Source organism: Gavialis gangeticus, unplaced genomic scaffold, assembly GCF_001723915.1.
Source record: "Gavialis gangeticus isolate Ggan-Ray unplaced genomic scaffold, GavGan_comp1, whole genome shotgun sequence".
Lineage (NCBI taxonomy): Eukaryota > Metazoa > Chordata > Crocodylia > Gavialidae > Gavialis > Gavialis gangeticus.
The window spans coordinates 33,154,095-33,168,901 of NW_017729024.1; the positions used below are offsets into that span (position 1 = coordinate 33,154,095).

General features: G+C 41.0%; 1 protein-coding gene across 2 annotated transcripts in view; it reads right to left on the reverse strand.

Annotated features, from left to right (window-relative positions):
* Window positions 1–14,807, reverse strand: part of DTWD2 (DTW domain containing 2) — a 209,822-nt gene that overhangs the window by 79,814 nt on the left and 115,201 nt on the right. The window lies entirely within an intron of this gene.

The window sequence follows — 14,807 nt, forward strand, 5'->3', positions numbered from 1 at the left end:
CGGGGAACATGCAAAGCATCCTGGGATGCTGAGAGACTGTGAGTTAACTTGAATCTGGAGGGGATCTGGGACAGAAGTTCAATAAACTAATTTAACCTAAATCAGTTAAGTCTGATCATCAATGACGTGTAGGGAGGGCACATGCCCCCCCCACCGAGACTGGCTGCCGCCGAAGCTGCCACCAGCTTCTGTGGACAGTGACCACCCCACCCCCACCTCCACTGTCAACGCTGCACACGGTCCCTACTCACCAACAGTGCGGATGGTGGCTGTAAGTGGTACCCGCTCACCGCCCGCCACCCTTCCCCCATCTTCCTGTCGACACCGCCATGTGGGCGGTCCCTGCTCGGCCCGCCCTCACCACTGACATCACTGCGGCCACCTGTGGGCAGTTCCTGATTGCCGCTGCCACGCTCCCGCTGCCAACACTGCTGCCACTGCCTGTGGGTGGCTGCCGTACCCCACCAGCCTCAGGAGGCATGAGTCGTTCATAAGTCTGATAATACATCTATCCTGGTTTATCTTAAACTGGTTTCAGCCAGTTTTTGAAACTGGTTTATGTGCAGTGAACTTTTGTTACATTACAGATCTGATCCAGTTTCTGATCACTTATACCAGTTTACATGCAACTTCTGTCTTTAGCCCAAGAGTCTTGTAGTTTCTTCACTGGATACCATATTACCTTCGTCTGCTGCTGAAACAACCTATATCTCATTTATACACATTTTGCTCTAAGAAAATAATAGATCTGCTTTCATGTTCACAACCGCCTTTTCAAGGTGCAGATGAAATGAAATGAAAATACTTTCATGTAATCTGAGGTTCTAGCCATTTAATTAAAACTTTTCCCAACAACAAACAAATTGAACCCACTCCCCCCCAGATAACATAAATCTGAACAGCTTCTGGCATGATATGTACTGTTTGAGAATCCAAATTTGAGTTTCAGTTAACTGTTTATAAATTAAGCTAGAAAGATATACTTTTCCTTGTTCATGATCATCTAATTATCTAAAACTATAAAAAATAGATCCAATCAAACCTGTTATGTCTTAGAAGTTACCCTCCCCACCTTTTCAGTGTGTAGTTTTATCCAATAGGTAGCTTGGTGTGAAGACATGCCACACTTCGATATTAGCCATGTTTATATATTTATGGTAAAAGGAGCAAATTTCAATTTTCATTGCCCTGGGCTCTCTTTTTCTATTTAATCAATTGCTTTAGGGGTATTACTAATACCCAGTCCTTAGAGGACTATTCTGACTGTATGCAGTCAGAACAGATGTGAAGAGACAGATGGCTTTACCAGGTGCAAAATGGGAATTCAGAAACTCACAGGATCTTCAATATTTAAATGAACCAGGTGGAAAGTGACTATGTACACACTTTGCAGCACACATGGTCCCGGGGATAGTTTCCTTACAGAGAGTACATTTAGAGACCCTAACAAGAGTTAAATTTAAAATTATGAGACCATCTCAAAGGAGTGGTTAAGGTTTTAGACAGTGTTGCAATCTGATCAGTGCAGCATGGCTCCCTTCAGGAAATGCCAAGAGACATCTGCAGATGATGAAAACAAGGTGAATTCTAACACTAAAAATCTAGAGATGCAAGTCAAACGTTGAGCTAGTTCTGCAAAAGAGAACTCAGATTCCTTGGGAGAAGGTGATACTGTTGACCCTCATGATAGGACAGTCCTTTTTTCTACTGGTGTTATTATTTATTCGCTTAAGTAGTTCCAATGCACATAGAACAGGATTACCACAAAACATACTGAAGAGCACTATTCCCGAGACATGGGGAGTATGTAAGGGTTTCTATAAGCTTCATTAACCTGCAGGGGAACATCCTGGGTGTCAATTTATGACTTGCCCAGTTGAACAGCTTCTTAGGTCATCCATTCCTACCTCCCCCCATTACTTATTCATTGTCAATAAAAATGCCTCAAAGAACGTGCATGTAATTGACAGTAATCTGCTCACGACAAGCTGCCTCTTCAATCAGAGATTTGAGATCCTTTGTGAAGCTCTTTCATAAAATATCTGAAATAGGACGGAATTAAATGCATCGTTTCTGGACAATTTCTGGGGTTAAGAAAAGATATCAGTGGCAACTTTCCTACAACTAGAACAAAGTAAAGGAAAACAAATATTAATTCCAGAGAATGCATCAGTGAAGCAGGAAACCTAACAACAAGATACAGAGCTCCACCTAACTAATTCAAGATCAAATCAGGCACAAAGTACCTCCATAGATCCTGAATATTTCCATTTGGTACACAAATATTAAACCGAGTACACTCCATTGACCATGCAATTCACAGCATCTGTGCACACAGCTATATGATTACCTATTTAAGCACAGGTTACTTGGAATTGAGGAACCAGGGAAAAAGAATGGGATATAACAGTAAAAATAAACACTAAGGTAAAAAAAAAAAAAACCGTGGAAAACAAGGAGTGAGTTTTACTTAATCATCTAAAATATTCCCTCAAAACAACATTAAGAAGCTTGTGTATTCTATTCACAGGTGACCAACTTCAAAATATTTTCCAATCTCCACTACCCAAGTTAATCACTTTGGTATGCCGTAAGCAAGCTGTATACTACTTGGGACTCCCACCTCCCGGATCTAGGAGCTATCATTCAAAGTACTTTAATTTCTGACTTAATTAAGCCTTTAAGCCTTTTTGGTGTTTACTTTTTATTTTTTTATGATATCCTGAATGGCTCAATCATAAAGAACAAACAGAATGATTTTTTTTATTATTAGTACGAGTTAATCAATAATTGAATCTTAACTATTTAGTTTATTTATAGTGTATATAAACACGCAGATTTGCATTCCTTTCACTTTCTAGTAAAATCACATTACAGCAAATATGCCAGTTAATCAAATGTGCACTGTCTGGTGCATTCCCTGGTGTCAGTGTGCCAGAGACAGGGAGGGGAGCCCTGTGCAGGCTGCTTTGCCCTGCACAGGCTGCTTTGCTCCAGGCCATGGGCTGAAGAAGTGAAGGAGAAGAACTCGGCTCGCGGTGGCAAAACCAGAAGTGGGACTTCCCGTTTCATTTTCATCGCGTCCCTTGGATGCCAGTTGGTGAAGCTTTCTGGTTGAAGAAATGCCAAATAACACAGCTTTTGCTGTATTTTCTTTTACATTTCGATAAAAATGTAGTCAGACTGCACTGAGCCTAAATTCAGTTTTAAGCAAGGTTTATTTTGAAATATCCTTCTTTTATTCAGTGTGTGCATGTATAGTTGCATGTGTATGTGCGCACACATGCGTTTTGTTTTGGTCCCATATTTAATTAACTACTTTTTCAATTATTTTTTGTGCAAACTGTAAAAGGATAGTTTTCCTCATGTCTTTTTGCAAAATTCTTTTTCCGGGGTTGGCAATTCCTTCCATTTCATAGTGTTAGCAAGGTTTGCATTATTACTATAAAGAAATATTTGAAAAAGCTCTATGGTGTACACACAGAGAATGACATATGGGACTTGAGAACTGGACTGAAATGATGAGAATGACATCAAAGGAACAGATGCTGTAGGCTTATAATTTACAAAGATGTTATGAATATCCAGCTATACCATGTTAATAGTTTTTTGTACCACCCTGTAGGCTTGTTGTTTGGGAGACATCATATTATAGCCTCAAGCTGAGGTTCCTCTGAATTTTGTTACAGTTTAAAGAGATACTAAGGCAAATTAATGAGGCATGGTTTGGCCTCAGATAAAAACTACTTAAATTTAATCTATAACCGTGGAAAAATGCAATTCATTTCCTTTTCCTCATCTATTCCACAAAATCATAACAGTAAGAAGTTCTTGGCACACCACTGAATTGTATTTCATCTGTCATGGATGTTCTGTTAACCATTCAACATGGCTTTTATACTATCTGCAATCAAGAGATATTGTTTGGGCAGGAGATAATCCATAACCAGATCTGCAAACGTGATGAAACAGAGTCACTTTCTAAAACTCACGAGAAATAGGTGATAAGCCTGCAAATTATTATGCTTTAAACAATAAACCTGTTCATTCTCTCTCTCTCTCCCAGCCCCACTAATCCTTGCCCTACACACTGAAATGAGGATAATCCATATTGCATGACAGCAGCGGTTTGACTCAGAGACCACTGATGTCAAAAGGACCTTGGCACAAGGTACTAGGTAAGGAACCATGAAGTTCACATGGTAGCAAACAAATGGAAGTCTCATCCCATAAAAATTGAGGGAATGCTTGTAGACAGGGAAGGACCCTCATAATACAGGAGCCATTTTTATTACTGCTGTTATACTCCTATGCTTTGCCACTCTGGAGTATTTGGGGACCTCTCTCTGCTTCTGACATCTGAAAAAGACATCTCTCAAGTCTGGCCCCTTTAGACACATTAGCTTGGTATAACATTTGATTGGTCTTCTGAGGACAACTTGGATGCTATAACTGAGATCAAAGCAGCTGTCAAAGCAGGGAGGTTATTCAGAGAGGCCACATTAGTTCTCTTAAATTATCACTGTCTTATTCTGAATGCAATTCAAGTACTTGATTTGTATCTGAAGTTGTCTCCAGTTCAGATGCTGGTTATGTGTGGTACTGTCAACAGCTTTTGTGACTAGTTCTGGTACTTAAAGCACAAGTCCACAGATTTAATTACAAAGGTGCTAGTGACAGTGATATTCAGTGCAAGGTGTTCACTGTATGAGCCAGCTTCTGCTAACCCTTAAGGAAAATATGCAAAACCTCTCTCATGCTCTTGCCTATGAAACAAAATTAGTGAGCCAGTAATTAGGTAATTAGTTCATTTAATGTTGTTTATAATTATAAAAATGATGCTTTTAAAGGGATTTTCACCTTCAGAGTTGTTAACCGGAAAGACTATAAAATTATAGAACAAGCCATCTATATCCTCTGCTACTCATTACTGTTTTCTGTACCATATCCATGCATTCAAAACTGAGGCTTGGTTGCTAACCTTATCCCTCATCTGGCACATCAGCATCAATATAAACTTCAGTACACATACAACAAACCATGGAGCCCATGATCCCCCTCAAGTATACATTTTAGTAAAAATAAAAGGTGCGATGCCTGTGACTACAAGAATGGCAATGAAAATATGCAAACATAAGCAAGCAGAAGCAATACAGTATATAGGTCAGACTGTGGTAGGTCCAACAGTGAGGTGAAATAAAAGAAATGCCCATATGTCTATTTTTCAATAGAATCTTTCAGCTTTAACTATAAAAAAAATAATCAATCAGTTCAAAAAAGCTCAAAACATTGCATCTTGTCAGGAATGTACATACATAAACAAACATATACAAATTTAAATTCCTTAAAATGTGAGTTAGGCACTACTTTATTTTAAATATTTTGTGATTTTCTGTAATTATGTAAGGTTAAAAATTACTTTAAAATTCCCCTTAAATAATCATACCAAGCAAAAATAATATAGTTAGTAATGGGATGAACCTACATCAATGACCAATAGGTTTTTCACAATTTAGTTGTTATCCAAATACTCTGTTGCTGACTTAAGTTTATTTGGGTAACCTTAATCATGTATTTACATGCCTTTGGAATGATGTTTTTAATATAGTAGAAACTCTACATAGAATGTCAAGGCAACTTTTTTCACTTGGCTGGGATAAATGAGAGACTCCTTCAAAATTTACTTTGTGATACTGAAATTCACTGCTTAAATCCAATGTACTAAAGAGGCTCTCTAGAATACTTACTCATAATTAATTATGTGTACAATTAAGTAAGTGTACAAGGGTAATTTACAATAGATAAACAAGGTTTCATTAAATTTTCTTCTGCACTTCTCTTTGCTAAATCAATAATCCATCAGGCCAAAAAAACTGCTGGGTTCTACATGATCAAATACAACATTTTATTGTTCTTTTTGTATGTATAATCCTGTGGACATTTCAAACTTAGCCAAAAAAAGTGCTAAGATTTTCAGCTATTAGCAAAATGTTACGACAGGTGGTTTTTTTACACTTTGCTAAACTCTTCCATTGTATGCATAGCCATTAATTATCAGCATGTACACCCCAAAAACTATATTATTTACACAAATCCAAGATGACTTTGAATTTAAGATGACCCCTCAATAACTGGATTCTATACATGGGCTATTTATAAATTTGTTATAATTTTCCATGTACAGAATCTAAGTATTGGAGAGCTGTCTTAAGTATAGCAGAGCTGTCCTGCACTGCTATAGGAGGGCACATGGTGGGGGAGTGAAGTTGTTTGACCTCTGCCCCTTGCCACCTGTCCCACCCACCTCTTGCCCACCCCCACCCAGTGCCTGCCCCATCACTTAGCACTTGCCCCTCCCATGCCTATGCTCCCCTGTTTCTGTGCCCCCTGGTGCCTAACCCCTGTGGTTCCTCCAGGCCCTGGCACCTACTCCTCCCCACACACACTTTCTTCTGTCCCACCTGTCCCCCCACACCGCTGCCTGCCACCACCATCTTTCCCTCCTGCCCCACTACTTCTATTCAAATGTGGGGGGGACTTTTCCCACCCCCATGTCAAACGGGGTGGGGGAGGAGAACCTTGTCTTGGATTTGAGTAAACACAGTATATTGTCCTTCACAGAACAGAGAGCAGTTCTCTAATCTTCAATTTCCATTCCATTTGAAGATGGAACTTTTCCTTGAAATCCTCTATTAGCATGGCATAATTCCCTGGGTTGTTTTTAACATTTGATGGTAACAAATTATTGGTAGTTCCTAACAGTTTGGCTAAGATTTTTTATTCAAATGAGCAATAAAAGTACTGAGAAATTAATGCAAAAAAAGAGAACTATGATAAAATACTAGAAAAATGTTACTGCAAACAAGTATCTGGGTGCTTTAAATTGAAGTTGTCTATAAAGCAGTATCACTCTTTTCTACATGAAGAAGTATTACAAGCTTCTTTCAGCCAGGTTAAAATAATGTTTTTTTTAAAATCAAGCATGCATTTGGATATTAAAAAATCAGCCTGTATATTAAACAAAAGTGAAATTAAATACATTACAGGACAGAGTACAAAAAAGGTTGCTACACAGCAATAACCTTGATTGCTGGCATTGAACTCCACAAAAACAAGAGGAAGAAAAAATCCTGCCAGCTCCTCTACTATTACTCCTTTCCTTGAGAGAAAATTCAGCTAAAAATGAGGGGATACTGGGCAAGTAAAGAGAAGAATGGGTTACTTCAAGCAACATTCCTTAAGCATATAGGGTAAGAAATTCAATCTGGGAGAAGAGGATGACTAGGTTATCTGCAAGGAAACTCCCTTTTCACATGCCCCTTACCTCCCAAAAACACAGACTATCAACAGATGCACCTGGTAATAAATGCAGTAGAGAAACAATTACCTACACTGCAGCTAGAACAATTAGTCATCTGAATTCAGAATCTACGGCAGATACTGGAGTCAAAAGACAAAACATGATTGCATGAAGGGAGGACAAGATGGTTATTTTACTGATAAAGGAAGCAGGTACCTCAGTCCTCAAAGCATAATGCTAATGTGGCAGGACACAGATACAGTATTTAGGCTGTCTTAAATGGATACAAAACTTTAAAAGCAAGTCATGAAAGCCTTATATTTCCCATATGGATATATATGAAATCTTAAGCCATAATGAAATCTGAGTTTTGCTTCAAGTGGCTGTAAAAAGGGAAGGGATATATATATGGACTGGGTTGGCAGCAGCCTGTGCTTGCAGCAAAGCTCCCTTTCCCCCACCTGCTTCCCACTACAAACAAATGCTGACCCCTGAATTAAACCACTGTTCTTAAAAATGTTTCTAGACCCCTCCTCCTCACAGGAGGAAAAGCTTCTTTTCTGCATAGACTAAATTTTACTTCTCTTGTACAAAACAGCCAATGAAGTCTGAGTTTTGCTTCAACTGGGTGTTAAAAGGGAAGAGATTTTTATATAATATCTTATATGAGAGATGTCTTTCTCAGATGCCAGAAGCAGAGAGAGGTCCCCAAATACCCCAGAGTTGCAAAGCACATGTTCCTGCATGCAAATGGTGGTCACCTGCCTGGTCGGATACTTGACAGATGTGTGGGGGCAGTGACTGCCAACCAATGGTCAGTGTCGAACTGGTGAGGGAGCACTTAGAGCATCTGAATATCTTCAAGTCAGCAGGACCAGATGGACTACACATGAGAGTGCTGAGGGAACTGGCTGGAGTCATTATGGGACCACCGGTGAAGGTATCTGAAGACTCACCGTGCTTGGAAGATGTCCTGAAAGACTGGAAAAGAGCCAATGTAATGCCAATCTTTAAGAAGAGGAAGAGGGAGGATCCAGGAAACTATAGGCCAGTTTGAGCTCAATACCAGGTAAAATTTTGGAAAAAAGGATCAAGGAGTCCATTTGTGAGAGACTGACAGAAGGCATGATGCTGAAGAATAGCCAACATGGTTTCAGTGCAGGCAGGTCATGTCTGACCAACCTTGTCTCCTTCTGTGATCAAGTAATGAACCGCTTAGATGTGGGGGATGCAGTTGATGTCATATACTTAGACTTAAAAAAGGTCTTTGATATGGTCTCCCATGATGGTCTTATAAAAAAGCTAGGGGACTGTGGACTGGCACAGTCCACAGTCAGGTGGGTTGGGAACTGGCTAAGGGGTCAAACGCAGAGAGTGTTAGTGAACAGGTCTGTCTGGTCTTGGCAGGAGGTGGCCAGCAGTGTCTTGCAGGGTTTGGTTCTTGGGCATGTGCTGTTCAACATCTTTAACAACAATTTGAATAAGGATGTGGAAAGCCTGCAGGCAAAGTTTGCACACAATACTAAGTTATGGGGAAAAGCAGTCACACTAGGGGATAGGATGTGGATCCAAGCAGACCTGGACAAACTGGAAAGATGGGTGGAACAGAACCAGATGCAGTTCAATAAGGAGAAATGAAGAGTGCTTCATCTAGGGAGAAGTAACCAGGGACACTAATATAGATTAGATGTCCTGGCCAGCTCAATGGCTGAAAGGGACATTGGAGTTATGGCTTGATCGCAGGATGAACAAGAGCCACCAGTGCGAGACTGCAGTCAATAGAGCTAACAGCATACTGGGATGCATTAACCAATGCATTGCAAGCAGGGCTAAGGAAGTGATACTTCCTCTCGACTCGGCATTGGTGAGACCCCAGCTGGGGTACTCTGTCCAGTTCTGGGCACCACACTTCAAAAAAGATGTGAAGAATCTTGAAAGGGTCCAGAGAAGGGCCACAAGAACGAACCTTATGAGGAAAGATTCAGGGATCTGGGACTGTTCAGCCTGGGGAAGAGAAGATTTAGGGGGGACTTGGTGGCCGTCTAATAAGTATATAAGGGGTGAATACTGGGAGCTGGGGGGAAAACTATTCACTAGGGCACTCCAGCAGAGGACAACGAGCAATGGCCATAAATTGTTACAGGATCATTTCAAGTTGGATGTAAGGAAGAACTTCTTTACGGTAAAGGTGACCAGAATCTGGAATAGACTTCACAAAGAGGTGGTGCAGCATCCAACCTTGGAAGTCTTCAAAAGGAGACTGGACAGACACCTTGCTGCGATCATTTGATCTCGGCAGCATTCCTGCCCAGAGCAGTGGGGCTGGACTCAATGATCTTTCGAGATCCCCTCCAGCCCTTAATTTCTATAATTTTTAGGAAAGCGTGTGAAAACAACAACAGTAATAGAAATGGCTCCTGTAGTATGAGCGTCCCTCCCTATCTACAAGCTTTCCCTCAATTTACCCGGGATGAGACTTCTATTTGTTTGCTACAATGTGGACTTCATGGTACTTTACCTAGTACTTTATGCAAAGGATCCTTTTGGCCAAGTTCCTTTGTACATGGCTCAACCAGCACTGCACAGCCCTAAAGGGGTATGCTACCTCCTCGGGGCACTCGCTTGCCATGACTTGATGGTAATAATTGGAGAATTCTCTCCCTGAGAAGAAAAACTGGCTCTGCTATCAGGGCCATCTCCAATAATCCAAAATAATCAGTTATAGCCTGTAACAGTCTCACAGGCCTTACAGGGGGCTCCTCCAATGCCAGTACCCCCGCCACAGTCCTCTGGGTTTTAAGTCCAGGCTCCTGCTGTTAAGTTGTCACAGCTAGGAGCAGCTCTTAGTACCTTCCTGGATGACTCCCAGGAAGCCTCTCCAGTCCATTAGAAACAAAAATGCAAAAATACAGGGAGGGGTATCCCTAACCCCTGACCTCTGTTGCTCTCCAGTGCAGGGTTTCTCCTCTCACTACTGCTTGTGTCCTTTTGGGCTCTCTACCCTGTACTCTCAGCCTACCAATGCTGGTTTCTGGCCTTCAGCTGTATTGAGGCACCTGGTCTGAGTTAACATCAAGTGACTCCTTCCCTGAGGTTATAAACAGCCTGAGCTGTTCCAGCCCCATCTTAGTGTTTCCAAATAGGGCTTTTCCCTTCCAGGGATTCTGTTTCCCAATAGGAACCTTAAGGGGGCCAGACCATCTCAGTGTTCCCCTGGGGCTCTCTGCAACACAGGCTTTCCCTGCTGGGACACTTCTCCCCTCTGCCTTACAGTGCTCTGCAGGTAAGGGATTAGTTCTCCACGCTCCCAGACCTGTCTACGGGCTTCTTCTGTTTGCTGCCTTTGAGCAGGCTCTGCAGTTGCCCTGTTTCAACCGTTCCTGTGTCCTGCCCCTTTACTGTTGGGGCTGCTTGACTTCCAGATACTAAGGGGAAGGGAATGAGCATTGATTTTTCTCCTCCCACTCCCCCTACAAACCTGTTGATGTCAGTGGTTTTCAAGTCAACTAACTTCATATCTACCTATCTATCTAATCTAGAGAAGTAGAGTTTAGAAAGGGAATACTTTAAGGGAACTTTGCTCCAAGCATGGGTTGCTACCAGCTGGTCCACAGCACTGAAGGCAGAGCTGCAGTCACCGCTCTTTACCAGAGGGCTACCACCATTCCTGCCCACTGCAATTTTTCTCTGCTGCCCAGGCAAAGCCCCTCTATCCCCCTCCCCACCCTGAATTTTTCTAATGCAAAAGTCCATTTGTCTGACATTTACAGACATTTAGAAATGTGTATAAAGTTTCAGTTATCATTTAACAATCACAATAACTCTCTCAAGAGTTTGCTTCTTCAGAAAGTAAACAAAGTTGCATAGGGGAAAAAAGCATCTGTACTAGGGGAAAATTATTTTAAATTTAGTTTTAGTCTACATAAATATACCCCCTAGCATACTAAGTATTTGTGATTTAAGAGATGGGGTTTTGTTTAGTTTAAATTTAAAACTGACTGCAGAGTTTTAAACACAGAAAGATTACAGATTTTAAGAGTAGAATATAGCTTTCTTAAGTTGCTTTAGTATCAGCCATCAGGTTATAAAGCCATCAAAATAAGTCTTTCATTAAAAAAAATATAAAACCCTTAGGTTCTTCTCAAAACTACTGGTTACAGAAAACTTTATTAACATAAACTACATTAACAGTGCAACAGAGTAAAACCATAGTTTAAAAACCCACAACCACTTTAAAAATGCCACTCGCACTAATGCTGTGCTTAAAAAACAGATAATTTTTCTTTAGTCTTGACATGGAATTAGTTTGTTATGAAGCTTCTTCCAGTCATGACATTAACCAACTAGTTACAAAGACAAATTAAAGGGCTAAAGTTGTAAATACGTTAAAAATCAAAAGCCTGAGAAGTGCCTCTTGTTTGCATTTTTACTGAGTGCAAAATTGAGCCCACTTTTCTAATGAATGGTTGAATCTTTAAGCTGATTCAACTAAGCAGCACCTAAATTTCTTTCATTTTCTCTTCCACGAGTATTAAATCCAACTGCCCAGTACTGTGGAAACATCTACAAATAGGTTTCAGAAGAAAAGAAAACGAGATAAGCCAGTGGTAGCCAACCTATTTCACCCATGGGCTGAACAGACGGTACTCAGTCAGTCCATGGGCCAGATCTGGCTGGTGGGCCTGACCCAGCACATGGAGCAACCAGGTGGAGCCTAATCCAGCCATGCGGAGAGAAGCGGGTCATCTCAGTCCCGATCTAGCCACATATGAGGGGAAGGGGCCATGGTCTGGGCCCTGATCTGGCTCAGTGAGGCTGAGGAATTTGGCAATGGGTGAGGGGTGATAGTATTACCATACATGCCACTGCTCCCCCACCACCAAATTTCCCAACCCGTGGGCAGCCCCGCAGGCTGGATGCTGTGGCTCCATGGGCTGCATTTGGTCAGTGGGCCAGAGGTTGAACATCCCTGGTCTACGTTATGCCCTCCACCCCTCTTTCACTAGTTTCCACCCGACCATTCTCTTAGGAGGGGAATGCGCAAGAGAGCCATGAGGTTTGTTCTTCCTCTTTAGCCAACTATGGGCAGAATCCCTGATAAGCCACCAACCCCTACACATCCATGCAAATCATGGGGAAACTATAAGGAGACAAAACCTCCCTCCCTCTGCAGAAGCTGTGTTCCTGTGTATTCCTGGCTCCATGACAATATGATTCTAATGGAAGTGATCATTACTGGCCTCTAGGCCCTCCCCTTAACAGGGAAACACCAGTATAATGTAAGTGCCATTGACTAGACAACAACTGGTACTAACTTGATAGGTTGACCTCCAAATGAAAAGCAACTGTGTTTATTAAATCCAGAGTTCCTAGGAAGTGTGTTGCAGGCCAGCACTGTCCCACAGTAATCTAGCAGTGTAACTGTAGCGAAGCACAGCTTACAAGGCTTCCCCAGATTTCATTAGCTAGCTAAACCAGAAAGAAATACTGTCTGCTCTGGAACATCTCTTTATCTGCAGATCCTTTCATGCCCAACATGACCAATCCTTCTCCCCCCACCGGACTTAATAGTTGCCACCATGAATCCCAGCCACCATAAAGCAGCTTCTGAAGCATTCAAGTGGGGATAGTAGGGTGAAGACTGATGTGAAGGCAGGTAGGCCCAGTTCAGCCCAGTATTAAAATGGCACAATCAAGCCTGATTTCTTATTACATCACAAATTGCTTGGTGCCTAGTATGGCTAATACTACTGCCCAAAAGGGAAAAGATTTGCTTCTAGTGACCACTGAGGCAGAATAAAAACAAGAACATTTGTTTAAAAAAGGATTTTCTTCCTCTCATCAGCTTACCCAGCCAATAATGTGTTTCGTCAGGGATACATACCACACTGCTACATAGAAAACCAACCATACCTGACTTTGGCAGCATAAAATGTTCTACTGGCATATATAAGAATGAAACATTCAGCCCTTATTGCTAGTCTGATTTATTTAAAAGGTATCCACTTACTGTTTAATTTAATAGGAAACATAAGCTACTTATGTTAGGACTCCATTAAGGTTTTAAGTTTTAAGTTAAGGTTTTAAGTTTTATAGTTTACCTCTGAAGATTTCAATTTACTGCTATTTATAAGGTTTGAAATATTTATCAGAGATCAATTTTTTTTAAACTCGTAAACTCTGGATTTAGGATAAAATACAGTTGATTGTGAATGAAGCATGCCTCAGAGACAAAACAGCTACATGCACAAACCAACACTGTTTTTTAAAATCCACAGGCAAGTGGCTTAACTCATATAAAGCATAAAATAAAATCCAGCCTGACAAGCCATGTATAAGTAAGTTATAAAACATATTTCAATCTAACACTGGAAAAGAGGAAGAGCTTCTTGAACCACAGAAATTACTAACACAGGAGCAGATAGGATTGGCAACATAATTTACAGAGATACACTGCTGCATCCCCACCCACAGCCCCACTGAGTTCAGTGAAATTCTTGTCAGGGTTATGCCCATGCAATTTTCAATGAAGGATCAGGACTTACACACTCACTAATTTTATTAACTTTCAAAAAATATAATCTTAGAGAATTCTGAGGAGAAAGAGGTTATCATGGCATTTAACGATTCTCGCTTACATGGAGATTATTAACTTGTTTCCACATTATTCACCTCCCATTCCATAATTAGATTTGAAAACCTCCCTGGATTCTTATAAACCTACACTAATATTTAGGTAGAACGGTTGGGAATTTTCATAGAAGGGCAACAATACCATATTTTCATAGCCAACAAATGTGCAACCCAACAATTATCTGAAAAGTGTGTGCATATTCTAAAAGAAAGTTTTGGCAAAAACTGCAGATTTTTATATTACACATTCCAGGTTTAAAAGCTAGTTGGGAAGCTATATGGACTGATAACACAGTTATTACAAAATCAAATCTTTATAGGAAAATTTGTTTTTACTCACATTTTTCAATTTTCTTTTGGGAAAATAAATTAAATGCTTTCTCCTGGGTCTGATGAACATTAATATGAGAACATTAGAGTTTCCACAATAACTCACAGAAGCACTACCCCTGCCTCACGACCTCATTCACTTCTGTGGGTCAGGTCCCTAGATGGATTACCACCCTCAATACCCCAAGCTTTCCTTACCATTGAACTATTGGGGTGCATCCTTGCAGTCAGGTTTGCATAGCATGTGAGGAGGTATAGTCTGGCTGAAAGACCCAGTCCATGTGTAAGAATGGACGTACAAGGCAATTAGTAGGGCTGCGCAAAGCTTCGGTCACCGATTCAATTCAAAAGCGATTCAGCCCAATTTGGCGGCCAAATCTCCAAATCCGAATCCAATCAGGAGACCCATTAATCTCTCCGAATCAAACTGGAAGCCTCCAATTCAGCTTGGAGAGATTAGATGATACAGACAGACACAGCTTTATATGTTTTCTCTAGATACCTCAAGGTACCAGGTAGCTCACGAACGCTGAGATGGTGGGGC